Genomic DNA, 20,442 nt, shown 5'->3' on the forward strand with positions numbered 1-20,442 from the left:
ATAATGTGTTGTGCACTACTATGTTACCTAAGTCCAATGTCTGCTGGACAAGCAAGGAAATCATCGAGCTGCGGCTAATGCACCATGGTTCAAATACACAAATGCACCTTAGCCAAGAACATGCTTCAGTCTGCTTGACTGACTGCTCTACACCAAAGATATGCCTAGATGACTAGTTCCTCTGTCCTGGAAATGTAGCTTCTGTTGAGGGATTAAAAGACTGAAAAGGGATCTGCTAGTTCAGGGGTTGTTAAATACTCGGCAATTCTTGTCCTTTTGTAGCAGTGTGCGCTCAATTGTGTTCAGCCCTGTGATGTTACCAGGGAATGTTGATTATGTAATATACTATGACACCACTTACTTCTAGTGTGTTACTGATGCATTTGGTCACTTGCTGTTTGTGGGTGGCATTGGTGTGTCACAGGGTGTTCAAGGTCAGCCGTGTCCAGCAGTGAATTACAACATTTTTGGTACTATAACACCACCATGTGAGTTTTCTAAAGCCAAGAATATTTAAACTAAAAGATAAGGGACTACTTCCAATAAGGAAGAAATGTTTGGCTTTACAATAGCTCAAGGTTTTGCGAAGTTTCTGAACTTCTTCGATTTGTATTAATCTAACAGATGTTGAATTCAAAGTGTGTAGTATGTTGAATAAACATTATATGTGTGTATTTATATAACATTATTTCACAGAATACGGTGAAAAGAATGAGATGATGCACTGAAAGCAAAGCAGAAGAGAATATACACCATTGACGTACATTCAAACTATTGTGTGCCATTAATGGACATACTACTGCCATTGAGTGGTATTGAGCAAGGGCATGTTGAAAGAGAAGCGAGACAAAAGAATTGTATTACCTAATGCAAATGCATATATTTAATTTAAGTGTATGGAACTCGGGCTGGAGTATCACAAATGTGTGTGCAGTAGCTCTTACAGCATTAGTTCATGTGCAGAAGAGTGCGCAGTAGAAAGAAAAAAGGTGTGCTTCACCTGCTGCTCCATGTTTGAATGAATAAAGGTACAGGACAGCCTTCATTGGGAGATGCAATAAGCACTTCTGCAGATACTGACAGCATGGCTTCAGCAACGCTGCTAGTGTGTGTGATGGGACCCCTTATTTATATTACGAGGGAGCTATGGCCCATCACCTGTAGCTTGAAACCTGGGTCCCTCTATGGACAGGCCATCAGTGAGATGCAATGTCCCCTCAATACACCCATGCATTTGGTGCCCTAGGGTGCACATTTAGACCATCTTCTTCGTGGGCCGCCTTGCCTCTTGGTAGGGTTTGGAAATGTGGAGCATGAATGCGGGCAAAGGAATTTGCTTGTTCTCAAAGAGTATTATACATAGGAAGACACTTATATTAGAGTGGGAGTAAAGTCATCATCACTAAAGAGCCCTCTTAAAATAAGAAAATTTGACCAATTTATGGAAAGAAGCAACATGCCTAATTTGCCCTGGAACTGTATTTCCTATATTACTCTCTCCAAAAGTTTAATGGTCTCAACATCTCTGAAAAAGACACGAAAAATTTGAGGGACGCTATAAAAAGAGAATTCAGACATCATGCATTTAAAGGCTACACCTCTTAAATACACAGCCGTTCGTGCAAATACATTATGTTTTTTAACTAACGGATATTACTTGTGGGAAGATACAAAGAGGACTCTATAGTGTTAAATATGCTACTGCGTGATTCAGAACAGCCAGTGGAAATCCACAAATACAAAAAACTATTCGGGCCTGATGGACTAAGAGACAGGTCATAAAAAAAGTGATTGTAAATTGCTAAGCAACGTTTTGCAAAATGGGTTTGGTTTTTCGATGCAACATGTGTACTAACAGGTCAGAGCACAACATCTCCAGTAGCAGGAGGGGACAGAACACCTAATTAATACAAATTAGGCAGATAGCTATTTGTAACTACCTGTGATTGGCTACCAACACAGGGATGGCAGCCTGCCATGAACAATATGGGAACAATGTTGCCAATGTGCACTCTGGTTGGAACTTGTTTACAATAAAAATTCAACAACATTTTTAAATCAGTTTGTGCCCTTGCCAATGTGCTTTGTACGGAGACGTCAATAGAATTAAAGAAACCAAAAATGGTGGAAGGACCACCCTTCTTGCAGGCAGGGGCACATTTCCATTAACAAGTGATTGTTATGAACTTATTTTATTGGAGTTTCATAAAGTTATTACACTTTGATCCAGTTCATTGTTTAATTTTTTTATTTGCATTCTGGTCACTGAGGACATCAAATTGACTCCATGATTCCTTATGCATCACGTTATATTTAATCCATAATATATACATATCCCTGATTTTGTATTCTCAAATGGGAAACTTTTTTTGAAGCAGACCACGTTCTTTAAAGGAACCGATGCTGCTTTTAAAGAAAACTTGTTTCCCATTTGGGAATACATCGGGCAGTGTAGGCTGTGATGCCCTACCATTACTTAATGAGGTTGCCCAACAGGTTTTACTAAGTTGCCACTTCCTTTAAGACACAGATCAATGCTTGCAACCATAAACCGGTAAGAAATACCATTGTAACTGAATGAGGAGTGAACTATCTAGTGAATCTATTTAGCAGTTGCAAACTAAGGGCCTGATTCAGATCTTGGCAGACGGGTTCCTCTGTCACAACAGTGCCGAATGTTCTGTTTGCCGAAATGTAAATCCAATAGGATATAATGGATTTATATTTTGGTGAACGGGATATGGGTCACCATTGTGAAGGAATAACCCCTCCGCCAAGATCTAAATCAGGCCTTCAGTGATTTTGCGACTCACAAAATTACTTTGTGCATCGGTCTCTTAATTCCTTCAGGAGTGTATGCCGAACTGGGGCACTGCAAGCCTGAAGCAACTAACGCACTGTTATGTACGATGCATAAAAGTATTCTTATGATATGACACAGTATCGTAACATGTCCTAACTTGAGATTAAGGTATATTCTCTGAGTGAGTGTTAAATGAAACCGAAGTCGCAGACATCAGCACAAGAGAAGTATCCGGTGCCCCTACTTCCTCCCACACTGTTTTCCTTGTATGACATCTTAAATAAAGCTAATCTATTTTCAAAACAATGCAACAATTAAATATCAGTAAAACAGAAAGCCCTTGTTAAATGCAAGTATCAAAATTACAACTTAGACCTTCCTTTGTTTGTAACATAAATAGTCCTATCTAGGTGGCAATACCATTCCCTTACCTAAGTTAGCTACTTACATCAAAATAATATTGAATTATTCTCAACAAGAACTAAAATACAAGTGCACCCTGACCTTTTTAACTATGCCCAAGGCCTTAGAACTATCAGACTAAAGTGTGGTCAAAGCATAAGCTTACCAATGTAAGCAATGCAATTGGGACAAGGAGATTTTTCAAATACTTCTGAATAGAAGCAGGGGAATAGTTCTTGCTCAAGTGTGTAGTAGGAAAGTATCAACACTCTTTATGCATTGCTTAATGTTTGACAGATGCCTTGGCTAATATTTGAAACTGAAGCTTCAATAAAGTTTTAATATTGAACATATCTGTAAACTGTACATGAATTAGGCAGCAATAGGTAAAGGTCTATAGCTTGTTTACATTAAAAAATCAAAAAAGTACATTGTAATCTAGATCTCTCTGCCCAGTAACCACTAGTACAGAAGACCTACAATAATGTATCAACAAAAAATATATTTTATTTTTATTTTTCAAAACAGATTCTCATTATATTAAGTTTTCAAAATTGACTATGTTTTTTTCATATATAAAACATTTCATTAGTTACACATATCAATACAACACAAACACATAAATCAATTGATAGATGAATACGATAGACGTAAAGTTGATGGGGGCAATGCGGTAAATGTAGACTATGTGTAACGAATAAAATGTTTTATATATGAAAAAAACAAGGAACATTTTGAAAAATTAATATAATGAGTACTAGTGGTTACTGTCTGCAGAGAGATCCAGATTACAATGTATTTTTTCGATTGTTTAATGTAAACAAGCTATAGACCTTTACCTATTGCTTTCTTTCCTTAGGTATAGCTTGGTCATTAAATATATAGGGGTCCCCTGTTTTCAAAAGCATGAATTAGGCAGCTGCAGCAAAATAAATGTTTATACTTCATCAAAACTACATTCAAACTGTTAAACTTTATCCATTTTTGTCATAGGAGTCGTGAAAAGTATTGCAAACCACTTTACCAAATTTGAATAGCAGACAATTCGCACGAAGAGAGACTGAGTGGCATATTTATCAAAATAGTAGCACAGGGCAGTGCAGCAAGTCACCTTGACTGCCCTGCATCAGTGGGAAAGCTCAGGAATGCACCATATTTAAGCAGTATGTGCATTCCTGTCTTTCCCTCTGCGCTCGCACCATTTCATCAGCCTAGCGCCAACACAGGACCTCTTGCACCATGTTGCAAGGGTGCCTGCATTGCAGGCAGGATGGTTTTGGTGCAGGTAGGGCCACCTACCTGCACAAAAGCAATCCATAGAGACGTTTTCCTCTACCTATGTGTGCTGCGGAATGCAGCACACATAGAATGAGGAAAAAGACGAAGAGAAATAAATGTATTTCACCTTGTTACGCCTCATCTGGGAAGCACTATTCCCTCTAATTTTGTTCCCTTATGTGCGGCAATAAAGGTGCTTCATGCACTACAGACAAGGCTGTATGCACTGAAAAAAGCAACAACTTATTATGCAAATATGTGCTGTGCGCAGGCTACCACAATTGGTGGTATAGCCACCATTGGCCCTAATTTAAGCCAGAAAGAAAATTGACCTCCCCTCATCTTTGGGTTGGTATTAAAAGACACCCATTACAGGGGCACAGTAGGCTCCTTCCAATTTTGAACCCTGGTGACACTTAATCTCATTCCCTAATCATGCTATGTAACATTCCTCTCTCTTCGCTATCGTCATGAATCTCTTTTCTCGTCCTCACTCCTTTTCTCCAGTAGGAATGAGGTGTTGTGGTTGCAAAGGTTGTCCTAGTTGAAATTGAGGTCTCAGAGGAGGATGTAGTCTATTGAGGCCAGAGTGTGGTGACCGATTAAGTCGGCTATGGCTTTGCTGAAGGGAGTGGATCCAGGAGGTCTGTAGATGAGGGTGCCGCAGAGTGTGGCGTTCGGGTTGGTCTGGATCTGGAAGTGGAGGTGCTCTATGTTGGGTGCATGGTTGTTGGAGCTGGTTGTGAGGAGGATGGTGTTTCTGTGTAGGATGGTGATGCCTCCTCCAGGTCGTTTGACAAGGTCCTTATGGATGATTCTTTAGCCTTTCGGAGATGGCGGTTGAGATGCCCAGGTTGAGGTGGGCTTCATCTATGTTTATATGAAGAAGGCAATTTCAGGTGAGATGGAGTCGAGCAGGCCCCAGATCTCCATGGCGCTTCTTTGAAGGGTAATAGTGTTTAGTAGGATGCATCTGAGGTGGTCGGGTCTGGTTCTTGAGGGTCGTACAGTTGATAGGCCTGGTGTGAAGAGGCCGTCAAAGGTTCAGTTGCAGCAGGTGAATGGGCCTTTGGTGTTCTTCAGAGATGCATGGTGGCAGGCAGTGGAGCATCCGGTGTTGAGTGCATGGAGGGTGCAGGAGTCATAGTGGTGGATGGTTTGGGGACCAGGGCATGGAGCAGATGACCTTGCCTTTGGCACACCTTCAGCGCACCAGTGGCACAGCGGTGCAGAAACCACCTTTAAGTATTGTTGGGGATGGCTGGACAGCTGTGAAGCAGGAAAATGGTACTGGAGAGGGGCGGGGTTGTGGGTGATGGGTGGCTTCATAAATCTGATTTAGAGAATTCCATCATGCATGTACCACTTTGTGTGGTGCAAACGTAATGCAAGCCTCTCATAAATATGCCCATGAATTCAAGTGAAACTTCTGCTGCAGGTGTAGCACCCTACAGACCCAATGCTAGTCTCCACACATTGATTTCCATCCTGTCAGGATCCTCTTATCACTAACAGAAACGGAATAGGGGCACCATAAACAACAAGCATTTGAAATGGAATAGGTGTCACATCTGTGAGTGTTAGAGCTATTGGCATTGTACATCACAATGTTTTATATCCAGGTGTTTTGGTTTGTAGTAGTGGATATATGTGGTGTGCTGTGGAACGGGCTAGATAGGAATTGTTAGTTGTGGAATTATGTGTTGTGGAATTGAGTAGCGTGGAGTGGATTTGTATAGTGGACTTATTTGGCAGGATGTGCCGTGGAATTATGTGGATAGTAATTATTTGATATAGTGTGTACTGGGATGATGTGGAGTGGGATTGTGTGTCATGAGTGTAATTATATGGAATATAATTTTGTGTTGTAGAGTGGTATGTAGTGGCTAAAGCTGCGGCGTGGGGAGTCTGAAGGGGCAGGAAGTAGATTCTGCTTCTGCTGGTAAAACCTGAGGGTTGACACTCTGTACATGGCATCCATAAATAGGCTGGAGAATATTAGGTAACGTTAAGCACAGTGATATGGCTTTACAGAATGAGATGGGATTTACAAAATGTGGTGTGTGCAAGTTGAATGAATGAATTTGGACAGCACTGACACGGAATGTGCAAGTGTCTCCAAGGGCACTGGTGAATAGATGCTGAAAAAAACAGCTGCAGTTGTTCAATAAAGTTTTTCAATAAAGTTTTTTTGTGCTTCTTATCTTCAAAAGTATTTTATTCATACTCATGGAAATTGTTCAATGTAATTACATGATCACACTCATTCTTTTCCTTCATGGACCATATCTATCATACTCTCTTCTTTTTCATATGTCAAAAAACATGCAGCTGGTTTTTTCAGCATCTATTCACCAGTGCCCTAGGAGATACTTGCACATTCCGTGTCAGTGCTGTCCAAATTCATTATAATATACTCCTGAGCGGGGAGTAATCCCAAGGAGCACGGTATACGCCTTTAATTTACATATAAACTTTGCAGTGCACAGCCATCACCTACAAGTTGAATGAATGCAATAAGAGAGATTAAAGCAGACAGGCATGCAACCTAGAGTAGGTACAACTCAGAGAGAGGAGGCCTGCAGAGGGTGAAGGGAAAGGACATGATCAGTAGAAGGAAAGAAAGGCAAGGGAACAATTGAAAGTTTATTGATGTACTCATTATGCCCAGGTTCAGCCTTCATGTTAGTACAGAATCTGATATTTATTCCTGTAGCATTTGTCCTATGCTGATGCTCCTTCATCTACCCCATTAAGCAGCGTGGATATAACAAGGATGATGGAATGCACCTATGCCACTGTATCCAGGTGTGGGTACCTTGTTCACTTTGCCATTGGATTCAAGCTAGCCTGGCTGATGAGGGGTGTTACTCCGAAATCGGTCCCAGGATGCTTGTTTCCAGTCCAGGGAAGACCTGGCTTGGCAGTTCGGGCTGGACTGTTCCTAGGGTCAAGACTGATTTGCATATGACTGGGTCTGACCTGGGGTGGCAAAGTGAGCTAAAGGACGAGGATGGATTCAACCCAGATCTGTGACTGGGGGTGAGTGTCTTAAAAGTTTCAGCACTCCACCCATCATCTTCTTGTGTTTACTGTATCCATTGGCGGATTTCAATCTACCACCATCATGTTGTATGATCTTCTACAAAAAGGGCCCCAGGACGGGCTACACCCACTGTATCTGTTTTGGCATGAGCAGCCAGAAAGACCTCGTAGACCAGTGAATGAGCTTTTATTTGTAAGTGAAGGCTGGTTAATAGGTAACTGTGCCTTATAGACCTGCAGGGGTGGCATGGTTGCTTTCAGGGCTTTATCTTGCAGGTTACACATTCCTGCAAGCAGTTCTGTTTCCTGTAGCCTAATGGCAAATGCGAGAGTGACTAACACATTGGCCTTGCTTCCCCCCCTCTACTACGTTGTGCACCCTTTTCATCTGCAGGGACTACAAGAAGAAGTGTCCATGTGTGAAAGTGAAATACTGTACAGTACAGTGTTCTGCCTTTTGAACTCTTTATTTATTTGAAAGTTTTATATAGCGCTGGCTAGACCCAGAGGTATCAGAGCGCTGTACATGAGGAAGTACATAGTTTCAGAACATAGTCACAAAGTTACATCAGTTGCTGGAATGTCGCATAACGTAGAAAGGGAAACAGTATAATGTAGATACATGAGTTACAATAGCATAGAATAAACATTAGAAAAAAAACAGCAAGGGGGAAAGTAGTTAGGGAAAACAGGAAAGTCAGGAGGCGAGGAAAACTGTGTCCGATGTCAGGCTGGGTGGGTGACGACTGAGTGGTGAACCAGAGCCAAACTCCTCTATAGCTGCAAAGGACAGCTCCACCTAGTTGGACTCCTGCCTAAACTAGGAATCATTTGATTGATTCTCAATGATCTCTCCCTTTTAGGTTAACTGTGACACAATAGAGTCTGGTCAAAAATACACCTCAGTAATATCCAAGCCTTTAGAGTGTGTATCTGAGAGAAGGAACTGTAAGTCAGATCATGCCAGTGAACAGTCAGTTGGATTTCTGATAAAGCAGCACTTCAGCGCATGCCAGGAAATTCAGTTGATGGCATGGAGAACTCACTGTGAGGTTTGGACCAATCTACACCCAATAAAAAACTGATGGAGAACCGGAGGAGGGATTGTGGCAGATGGGGAGGAGATACAAGCAGGACAAAGACAGTAGAGAAAGGGGGCAGGGGAAGTGGAGGTAGAAAGTAAGAAGGGAACATAAAGCAGTAGAGAGAATGGGAAGAGAAGGCTATGAGAAATATGGCAAGAGGAAATTATATAAGAGGGAAATACAGGGAGGAGTGGTAAAGTCTGGGAAGAGCAGTGCTGCATTTGAGCCAATGGTTGCCAGTGACGTTCACCACATGCATTAGAATTAATCTGACATTTAGTGAGAGCAAGAGAGGAATAAGCATGAAGGACACCTGCCATCGCCAGGTAGCTGTGTCTAGCCACCAGTGACCCCGTCATTTCAAGTGCTGCAGAGGGTGTGGGTGGCGGCAAATCAACTGGTGCAGGAGAGATGAGCAGGTCTGAGCCCGGCTCAGCGGCTGATCGCTGTGGCCCATGCGGCTGAAGAGGTGATCCCAGGAGAGGCTGAGCCTGGCTGATGATGAAGGCGCAGTCTCCTTAACCCGGCAGCCGGGGTGGGAGGGGTGTAGGATTGGCAGGCTGTTTTTGGTGGTGGTAGGGAGAGCACCCCAGGGCAAGATGCAGCTTCGAAGCAGCAAGTAAAAGATAAAGCATGGCGCTCGTGAAATGGGCGCCACGTTGAGAGTTTAAGTTGAGACCACTTGACCACTGCCTCCTCCCAAAGCAAACAACTGCCTGCATTAAAAATAAGGTTTCATTATTTAAAGGCAGTCACAGACATGGAGGTCTGCTGACCATTGCAGGAAACCATCCTTATTATGTCAGTGAATGGTAGTGGGTTGCAATTTGCAACCTTACTCAATATTCTTGAGGTAGTTCAAATTGTGACCCACTACAATTTATCTTTTTGCAAAATGATCTATTAGTTCATAGGTCAGTTCACAAAATACCGCACTGGTCACAAAAATACTGGGAGAAAATTGTGACCAGTATTTCTAACCACTGTTTATTACTTCTGCCCAATTATTATTTAACTAAATATGATTGCAAAATGCACTTTTTTATATGAAACAGTGCATTATATGGTGTGTTTAATCCAGGAAATAATGAAAATGGAGGTAAGAATTATGAGAGTAATGACGTTGAAATTAGATCTATTGGCATCTGGAATTATAAAATGTGTTTATAGGTTTTCTATAGAAAAACATGGCTATAATATGTAGAAGACTGCTCTACATGGAATGAAATTAGGAAGAATATATTAAAATGTGAACCTGAGTAATATTGAGCAATCACAACATGTGAGTACAGTACATGTATACTACAAAATGAGCTGCTAGAACAGCGACCAGGGCGGCTGACTTCTGAGCACGGGGCTCACAGTTCGATTACCAGCGGCAGCTCAGCCCTGCTCCATGTGACTCTGGGTAATAGCTCGCTTAATCTTCCTGATGGCCTTGAGACCCTTAGGGGTGATTAGTTTGTGCTTTACCAATACTGGGTTATAGGTTAGAGGTTACTACATGGAGTAGGAGTTCTCAATGATTGAATGTGAAACATCCACTCATGAAGATAACCAAGGAGAAGTCAGTGAATAGTGAAGGTATTCTTAAAACATGTTTTCAGTTTCTTTCAGAATTGTAGAGTAATGTAGATAAGTGCATATGCATTTAGAGTTTGTTTTCTAATTGGAATGAAGGAAAAGGTGTGCTTGTGGATCATCTGTTTATAGCATTGCTTGACCTTATGTCTTGCCATTGATTAGCATCTTGTGATTTCAGTTCCCCCAGAGATGGCCTCTCCCACTGAGAAACAGCCAGCATTCCATTTAACAACAGCTTTTTAGATGATGCATAGTGCCTCAAATTGAGCTCTGACCTGGGAATGGATCAGATGCAGACCCTTCAAGGAAGGGTTGATGTGATTTACTTTTTAGGACGTTTTGTATCTGTATATGGGGACTACAGAGAGGCCTGTGAGAAGGTTCCTGAGAAGGGTGTACTCTTTATTTACACACAAGAATTAAGAAATATGCTGTGATGAAGAGATTGGGGGCCAGATTCCCATTTACCGATTCTAAAATACCGCATTTTACCGATTCAGTATTTCAGAATCGGTAAATGGGATGTAGATAAAGATTCGGTACATTTTACCGAATCGGTAATATTTGGTATTACCAATTCGGTAAGTACAGAATCGGTATTTACCGATTCGGTATTTACCGAATCAGTAATTCCCATTAATTCCCCTGGGCCTGGGGGCCCATAGGAATGAATGCGAATTACTGATTCGGTAGATACCGAATCTGTAAATACTGTATTTACCGAATCGTTAATAGGGGGACCATTTACAAGGGTGGCAGGGTGTCACATTGACACCCTGTTGCACCCCTGAATAGTGCATGGGTTCACATGTAGCGCACATACATGCCCACGGGCATGTATGTCTGCCACATGGCACTTTAAAAAAAGCAAAGAATTGCTTTTTTAAAGGTATTCGGTATTTACCACCAACTTGTAGTTGGTGGTAAATAACGAATCCTTAAATGAAAAATGCACTCACTTGAGTGCTCCCTACATGAAGGATTCGGTAATTTACCGAATCGGTATTTTAAGAATTCGTGTTTTTTACCGATTCCTTAAATTACCGATTCGGTAAATTACTGAATCCTTAAATATGGCCCCTACATCTCAGATGCCTAATACCGGATTTCATCCATTAACGGCCGATATTTGGGGACCTACATCTGGCCCTTAATGAGGAGATCCTGTTTTGCTCTGAAGCATTAAACCCTGTTTTGGATGGGGCTACTGTCACTAAGCCCTGAATGCAAAAACCACAGTTGATTGACAGAATGCAGAACAATGTCATACATTCACCCCAGTACAGAGATCTGGACCTAAATCCATCGTTTTTTGGCACTCCACACCACCCCAGTTCAGACATGGCCATATGCAAATCAGTCTGACCCTGTGCCTCATGGGAACAGTCCAGCACGAACTGCCAAGCCATGCCTTCCCTGGACCGGAAACAAGCTTCAGAGGACCGGTTTCTGGCATTCCAGGCGTCTTCAGCCTGACTTGCTTGAATCCAGTGGTGTGGAGAGCATGGGACTGAGCATACCCATCCCACTCGGGGCGACAATTGCAAAAACCACAGTTGATGGACAGAATGCAGAACAATGTCATACATTCACCCCAGTACAGAGATATGGGCCTAAATCTATCGTTTTTTAGCACTCCACACCACCCCAGTTCAGACATGGCCATATGCAAATCAGTCTGACCCTGTGCCTCCGTGGGTGAGCATCCTGGTGACAACCCTATGGTTCTCATGAAAAACTATGTGAACAAGCTATTTAATATATGAAGCCCTGATGAAGTTCCTCTGTGATAGGAACGAAACACGTTGGCTGATGGCTGATTTTAATTCATATGCAACTATTCTTGATTAATAAAAAGAAGATGATGGACATAAACTTGTGATCTTGATTTCAATTCTGGTGCACCTTCCATTTCGAGGTTTAAGAATTTAAGGACTAACAACATGTGTTCTGCTTGCAGTGCAGCCTCTTTAATGCTGTTTTCTGGGGGGAAAAAAGTTACTAAATTCCAAGAAAAGGTAGGTGTGAAAACATTATATCCCAAACCCCAAGTTGGCCATCTGCCTCCGTGTCTACTCTGCTGATGGAATGTTGCAGCTTTCAATGAAATTCTTTAGTGCCATGAAATATAAAAAAACAATAATTCAATCTATACTAGATGTGTCCTAAGCTTGATGAACATACTATTAACAATGTTAAATTCATTAATAATTATTATTTAACCATTTTATAATACCTATCTCCTGCATTACTCATTGGTAAAACAAATGGTGGGATAATCGAAGCCTGTGATAATAAAATCTTGATTTTATGTTCACAATTAAGCTTGGAAAATAACAATTTTATGACAATACCTAATTATGTGCAAGGTTAAAAGCTTTGCACGACACATTCAGAAGCATGTAAGATAGGTTTCAGATTGACTTTTAAAAAGATGGACACATTTGAACAATCTGCAGACTTGCTAAGATCGTCCAACCAAAACCCAAGGATCCAAAGTTATCCTTCCCCGAGATTTTATGTGGAACCTTATTCAGCTGCCAGCCTTTGCCAGAAACCAACTGATAGGGAAAGTAGCACTCACCTGAGACATAATCTGAACGTTGTCCTCTGCCACATACTTTGCTTCCTCTGGATTCTCTCCTTATCTGTGGGTAGAAGTCTATGGATGCTTGAAATTTTCCGAAACTGCCCTCTTCTTCTAATATAAAATTGTGTCCTCGCTAAATTCCTTTAGGAATATCTTGTCAGTGACCTGGAAAGAGACATCTTTGGATCAATTCTCATGAGGGTACCGTTCCTCCTTTCAGCTGCAGTAGCTGTGTCAGCATTACTAACTAGGCAAGTGGTTCAATGAATCCAGCTCCTAAGACAATCACTATCAATAGAAACTCATATCAAGACAGCATCCTCCATCATATAGGAAATTACTGCTGGTGAAGCAGCAATTTATCCTGACATAGTTTGAGGGGTTTTTAATTCCTACTTTTATTATATACCAAGCAAATTTGGGGTCTAATTCAAGAGTCTGATATACTCTATATATATTCACCACGGTACACAGACAAAATATCGAGTTTTAAATTTCGATATACAATTATATCGAAGTTTAAATATCAATGGGACATAATATAGAAGGTAAGTAATATCGACAGTCTTAATATCGATATTAGTATGATATTAGTAATTTCGAAGTTTTAAATATCGATGTCAATAATATCGAAATAAATAATTTCGATGTTACTAATATCGATTTTTAAATAAATTCTGTGTATATTATATTGTATTTATTATGTTTTATTATTTATTTTTAATGTAATTTAATTAAATATTGTCTTTTAGTACTGTAGCCAGTTGTGGGTTTATAGGGGAATAGGGTGGGAAGTAATTTAATTATGTTAATTAGTAGGAATTATTAATTAATTAATTGAGAATTAATTTTTAATTAATTTTAATTAATTGATAAATATGTTCTGTAGCGGGTTATGGGTTTATAGGGGAATAGGGTGAGAAGTAATTTAATTATGTTAGATTAATTATTAATTAGTAGGAATAATTAATTAATTAATTGAGAATTATTTGTAAATAATTTTAATTAATTGATTAATTGATAAATATGAATTCAAATTCAAATTCAAATTCAAATATACTTTATTCGGCTTTTGAAAAACAAAACCATAAAAGTTCATGATAAATACAAATTACAATCTATATAAAAACATTTTAAATGACTAGAGTACAGTAAGGAAGGGTCCCTGACATAAAAAGTTATTTTCCGCTACAAGGTTATGGCAGTATCAAAGGAGTTCGTGGTTTAAACACAGGAGTTCATGATTAGCCTTTGTTACATGTCCAGATATTCAGGGGGGAAAGCCCGGGATTATGGGGTAAAAGTCATGTAGGTCCCATATTGATATTGGGCCGTCTCTTACTCGAGGCGGGCAGGTTTTCAAATAAGGTACTATGTTTCGGTCCCTAAATCTCACGAGTACCAGGTCCCCCGCAACGTCTTTGGGAAGAGAGCCCAGCCAACCAACCCTTCTATCACTCCTTATTACTCCGTATAGATTAGGAGGCAATGGTCTATTTTTTAACAGCCAGAATTTGGTTTTGTTGACTAAATCATATTGTCTCTCAATTTTTCCCGGTGGGAGAGAAGGTACACCCGCAAGGATGCACACGTATGGGGCCGCTTCCGGGGGTAAATGGATAGAATTAATTTTATTTTGACCTACTCTCGGTGCGGTCAGCTGTGGGAGGGAATCTTTAGTGGGGAATTTAGGTGTTTGATGCCCTGAAGCAGTAGGGCCAGTGGGTTTTATTTGATGCCTTTTATCCAGCACAGATGGTTTTGAGCCTAGATGTGTAGGAGAAGTCTTAGGGCGATTTGGTATAGCACTGTGTTTGTCAACCAGCGGATTTAAGAAAATGGCTTTCTCTATCTCGGAAAGCTGTTCCCCTAACAAGTTCATTTTTTCTAGTAAGGGTGCTATCATGGAACTAAGCAGTTGTTCGATAATAGGTATTATTTGCAGTTGGGAAGGGGGTGCTATGGCTTCTGGAAACTCCACAGACGGAGGAATCATTGGGGAGTTTGCAGTGGATGGACACAGTTTTTGAATTTTAGGATTATTTCCGCCTTTAATGACATCGATATTTTTCCTTTTTGTGGATGGGATCTGAGGGGACTCATTGCTTTGTGTATTCGGACTGCAGGATTTATTAACAAATATGGGTAAATCTAGAAGTGTAGCCTTGTGTGGAAGTAAACTCACATTTTTGGGCAAAAGGGGAGTTTCTAATGAGGCATATGTGGTTTTGCAAAGGAGGTTCAGCTCATCTAACAGGGAGCACGTTTGGCCACTGCTGTCTTCGTAGGTAAAATGGTCCACCTTGGTGGTCATGGTGGTATAGGAATGTAGGACCTTGATATGTGAAAGGGTCCACTAATAGGAACACAGAATACTTACAGGGGGGTCTTTACCTATTATATAGTATGCCTAGAGTGTGGCAACCAAGGGGGGTGGCCCGTCCCGTCCTTTTCCGGCCTTTGAGGGCCGTGGAGGGCCCGCCCTTTGCCCGGACTTCGCCCCGGGCTATGTCCCGCGGGCGTCCCGCGTCGCGGGATTAGGAGCGAGATTTAAATCACTCCAGGCAGGGGGGCAGGAACGCCGAGGGAAGAGGCAGCAGCTGGTGAGCACAAAGACTGCTGGTCCTCGCAGTCCCTCGGCGTGTGCAGCAGTCTTTCCCCTGAAGTAGCCCCACTCGGATTTACAAGCGCTAGCAGAGCGCACAGGTCCCACGTCGTCCCTTCAGGCCAGCAACCCTCTGTGAGCGGCACCCGCGAAGCGGGGGCCGCGATAGGTAAATGAATATCCAGGCAGGGGGGCGGGAACGCCGAGGGAAGAGGCAGCAGCTGGTGAGCACAAAGACTGCTGGTCCTCGCAGTCCCTCGGCGTGTGCAGCAGTCTTTCCCCTGAAGTAGCCCCACTCGGATTTACAAGCGCTAGCAGAGCGCACAGGTCCCACATCGTCCCTTCAGGCCAGCAACCCTCTGTGAGCGGCACCCGCGAAGCGGGGGCCGCGATAGGTAAATGAATATCCAGGCAGGGGGGCGGGAACGCCGAGGGAAGAGGCAGCAGCTGGTGAGCACAAAGACTGCTGGTCCTCGCAGTCCCTCGGCGTGTGCAGCAGTCTTTCCCCTGAAGTAGCCCCACTCGGATTTACAAGCGCTAGCAGAGCGCACAGGTCCCACGTCGTCCCTTCAGGCCAGCAACCCTCTGTGAGCGGCACCCGCGAAGCGGGGGCCACGATAGGTAAATGAATATCCAGGCAGGGGGGCGGGAACGCCGAGGGAAGAGGCAGCAGCTGGTGAGCACAAAGACTGCTGGTCCTCGCAGTCCCTCGGCGTGTGCAGCAGTCTTTCCCCTGAAGTAGCCCCACTCGGATTTACAAGCGCTAGCAGAGCGCACAGGTCCCACGTCGTCCCTTCAGGCCAGCAACCCTCTGTGAGCGGTTTTGTAGCGGGTTATGGGTTTATAGGGGAATAGGGTTGGAAGTAATGTAATAATGTTTAAATAATTATTAATTAGTAGGAATCATACATTAATTAAAAATAATTGGTAATTATATTTAATTATTTTGGTAATTATTTTTAATTAATTGATAAATATGTTCTGTAGCGGGTTATGGGTTTATAGGGGAATAGGGTGGGAAGTAAATTCATTATGTAGAATTATTTATTAATTAGTAGGAAGCATACATTTATTTTAATTAATTGGTAAATAAATTTAATTAATTGGTAATTAATTTTAAATAATTAATTAATTGATAGATGTAATTTATAAGTATGTAATTTAAACCCCTACGCTCTCCAACACTTTCCCTACTGTTGCACTCTCTGGAGTTGGAATAGTAATTGTTACCCCTACGCTATCCAACACTTTCCCTACTGTTGCACTCTCTGGAGTGGGAATAGTAATTTTTACCCCTACGCTATCCAACACTTTCCCTACTGTTGCACTCTCTGGAGTGGGAATAGTATTTGTTACCCCTACGCTATCCAACACTTTCCCTACTGTTGCACTCTCTGGAATTGGAATAGTAATTGTTACCCCTACGCTATCCAACACTTTCCCTACTGTTGCACTCTCTGGAGTTGGAATAGTAATTTTTAACCCTACGCTATCCAACACTTTCCCTACTGTTGCACTCTCTGGAGTTGGAATAGTAATTTTTAATCCTCCGCTATCCAACACTTTCCCTACTGTTGCACTCTCTGGAGTTGGAATAGTAGTTGTTACCCTGACGCTATCCAACACTTTCCCTACTGTTGCACTCTCTGGAGTGGGAATAGTAATTTTTACCCCTACGCTATCCAAAACTTTCCCTACTGTTGCACTCTCTGGAGTAGGAATAGTAATAGTTACCCCTACGCTATCCAACACTTTCCCTACTGTTGCACTCTCTGGAGTGGGAATAGTAATTGTTACTGCTACGCTATCCAACACTTTCCCTACTGTCGCACTCTCTGGAGTGGGAATAGTAATTTTTACTCATACGCTATCTAAAATGTATTTAGCTTTTTTATTAGTATTATGTTGTTATTAATTGTTATTTATGTGAATATTTTATGTAAATAAATATATTAGTAATTTATTACATTTTTATTTGTTTTTAAGTTATGACAATAATTCATTTAGAGTTATTATTAATGAAAAATATATTATGTATTATATATTTATTAATATTAATTTGTATTACATTATGTATTAATTTTAAATATTATAGTACATTTTTAAATATGTTTATTACATTTATAAGTAGTATTTTGTTAATATTACATTTTTATTATATTAAAAAAAACGATATTTAAAAAAAACGATATTTTTGTCATTCTATATTTTATTTTCGATATATTTGTACTTACCTTGTTAGGGATAGAATTCCTATATTTTTGACTTCGATATTTTTGTTCCGATATTTTTGTATATCGATATTTATGTTTTCGATATTTTGTCAGACATTCTATCACCACCAGTCTTGAACACTAAGGGCCAGATGTAGGTAATTCCCATTTACCGATTCTAAAATACCGAATTTTACTGATTCGGTATTTCGAAATCAGTAAACGAGATGTAGATAATGATTCAGTACCTATTACAGAATCAGTAATATTCAGTATTACCGATTCGGTAAATACTGAATCGGTATTTACCGATTCGGTATTTACCGATTCGGTAATTCCCATTCATTCCTATGGGCCTGGAGGCCCATAGGAATGAGGCGCACTGTGGGACTGCATCTTAGTAGATTTGAAGCTCTGTTTCTTAACTCTTTACCCTTTTCACATATTTTACACATTATTTTGCCTCACGTTGGAAGAAGGCTCTAAAAGCAGCACGTGGCAGGGTCAATCAACATCAGTTATTGGCACAGGAAGCAGTATTAAAACTTTCCCTGACCTTTACATACCAATAAAAACTTTCATATTACGTATTTCTGGCATATTTGTCTCTGCAGTTTCTAAGATTTTGCGCATATGGCCTTTTGTAAGTGACCAGACATAATTCATTGCTTTGCAATATTTGATTAGCATGTATACAAGGCAAGCCAAATCATACAATTGACGGAGACCACACAGCCTTTTAATTAGAACCGTTTGGAGAACAATTTTCAATGCAATCCAGGGAGTATCTGCAGTAGGTGTTTTAGGGCACACAATTCAAGCTGCAGGCAAGACATGCTGCATTAAACTAAAATCTACCCGTAACCTGGTGATATAATTAACTTTTCTGTTTGCTCATGCTTGTAACCTTTTTGTGGTTATTCGACATTTTAATGTGGAATGGTGGTAAAACTGTCTTTGGCACATTATAACACTTTTTTTAAGTTTTGCTCTTAGAAAGCCTGCTTCTCATGGAAAGGTATAAATGCAAAAAGGGAAATCATTCAGAATACAAGGGCTGATTGTTTCAAGGAAAATCACACCTGTTATTCACTTCATCCCTAGTGACTAATGGTGGGAAGTTGAACGTTTTATTCTGAATGACTAAACATGAAATGTTATTCCTTGGTTCACTTCAAACCATCAGTTCCCTTTTAGGGTGAGCTACAGCACAATGTGTGTGTCTGTGTATCTGCGTGTGTGTGTGCCTGTTTGTGTGTGAGTACGAGTGTGCACGCACATGCGTTCGCACACTTATGTACATGGGAGTGTGTGTGTCTACAGGGCATGATGGAATCATGTTCTATATTAGAAAAACACGATTTTTCAGGGTATATGTATCTAAAGCTCTTGATGAAATCACTGTGCCATTCCCAGTGTAATATTGAGAAATTCACAAATTGTTCAAACATTGGGAAGCCATTGGATTTTTCAAATGTTTTGGAAAGTGTTTATCTCAACTGTAGTCCTTTCTCTGGCATTTTATTTAAACAATACTATTTAAACTTCTCAGCCATGGCTTCTGAACTCAGGTTTGTTGACTTTCGTGTCTGATACCTCAAGGCACGGTGTCTCACTAGGTACACCCTAAAATTACCTCCGCTTCTGGCTCTGTGTCGACAGGTAGAATATCATGTAGAGATGGTCCGAAGAATTGATGAACCTGACCTGCACATAGCACTACTTATCAATTGAAATTGCTCTTTCCAGGGGTCTTCTATGGTCTAAGGAAATCACTTATATCTACCAGGCCCCTGACCCTGGTCTTGTGTGACGCTCCCCCTGCCCACAGTAGTACAGCCATAAACCAAGGATGACTCCTCGGCATTGCCTCTCGAGATCCTGTGAGCTTTGATTCCTGCCTGCCAAGGATTGTCAGCTTCACTCGCCATTGCCCTGTGTATTGCATATTTACTTTATTTATTTTTTCCTTATTGTTAATCCTGTTGTGCAATTGTTAATTGTTATTTCCCTTCTGTTGTCACTGGTAATATGGTATTGCTTTGGTCTCACTTCCGCTGCTGCCATTGTGTTTTTCTCTCCTCCCGCACCCTGCTGGTTTCCCGCCCTCCCGCCTCCCAGCCAGCCCCTCCCACCTCCCAGGACTAATTATAGATGCTGCTGCGTAGCCACACGAACGGCATGGCAAAAGTGCACCAAAGGCAAGCGCATTTGCACACCTGGAGTGCCCCCAGTGCTAGGAGCCCTGGCTCGCCAGGCACCCACTGCTACACCACCACCAGACTACTAGCCCTGGACCCCAAGGGCCACGCCAACAACTGCTGCATCACCTCCCCAAGATGCATGATAGGACCCGTCACCTGCCATCACTACTGGTTCGCCGGCCACACCGAAACCACCCCCTGCACCTCCACATCCAACCTCCAACCCTCAGGAACAGTTCCAACGCCCATTCTCCTTGCAGCAGACCACCAAATTCTGGGACACAATCACTACCTACAGCCCTGATGTGATGTTCATCACAGAGACATGGCTAACACCATCCTCTGCACCCAACATCACAACCGCAACATGCCACGAATACAAGATGATACACAGAGATCGGGCCAACAAACACGGAGGAGGTGTCACCATCATCCACAAGGAGAACCTCCAATTCACCATATTCAAATCGACGCAAACACTACCATCAGAGGAACCCTCGTCAACAGACCCCTGAGACCCTGCCCCTGCTTTTTCAATGCCATCTCTGAACTCATCGTCTCCTCTGACAATCGACTTCAATCACTATATCTTCCTCAGCAGCCTCAACTTTCACCTTGATGACCACAATGAAA

General features: G+C 41.5%; 1 protein-coding gene across 2 annotated transcripts in view; it reads left to right on the forward strand.

Moving 5' to 3' along the window:
* IGF1 (insulin like growth factor 1) overlaps positions 1 to 20,442 on the forward strand; it is a 358,822-nt gene that overhangs the window by 35,326 nt on the left and 303,054 nt on the right. The window lies entirely within an intron of this gene.

This window comes from Lissotriton vulgaris, chromosome 1_1 (assembly GCF_964263255.1).
Source record: "Lissotriton vulgaris chromosome 1_1, aLisVul1.2, whole genome shotgun sequence".
Classification (NCBI taxonomy): Eukaryota; Metazoa; Chordata; class Amphibia; order Caudata; family Salamandridae; genus Lissotriton; species Lissotriton vulgaris.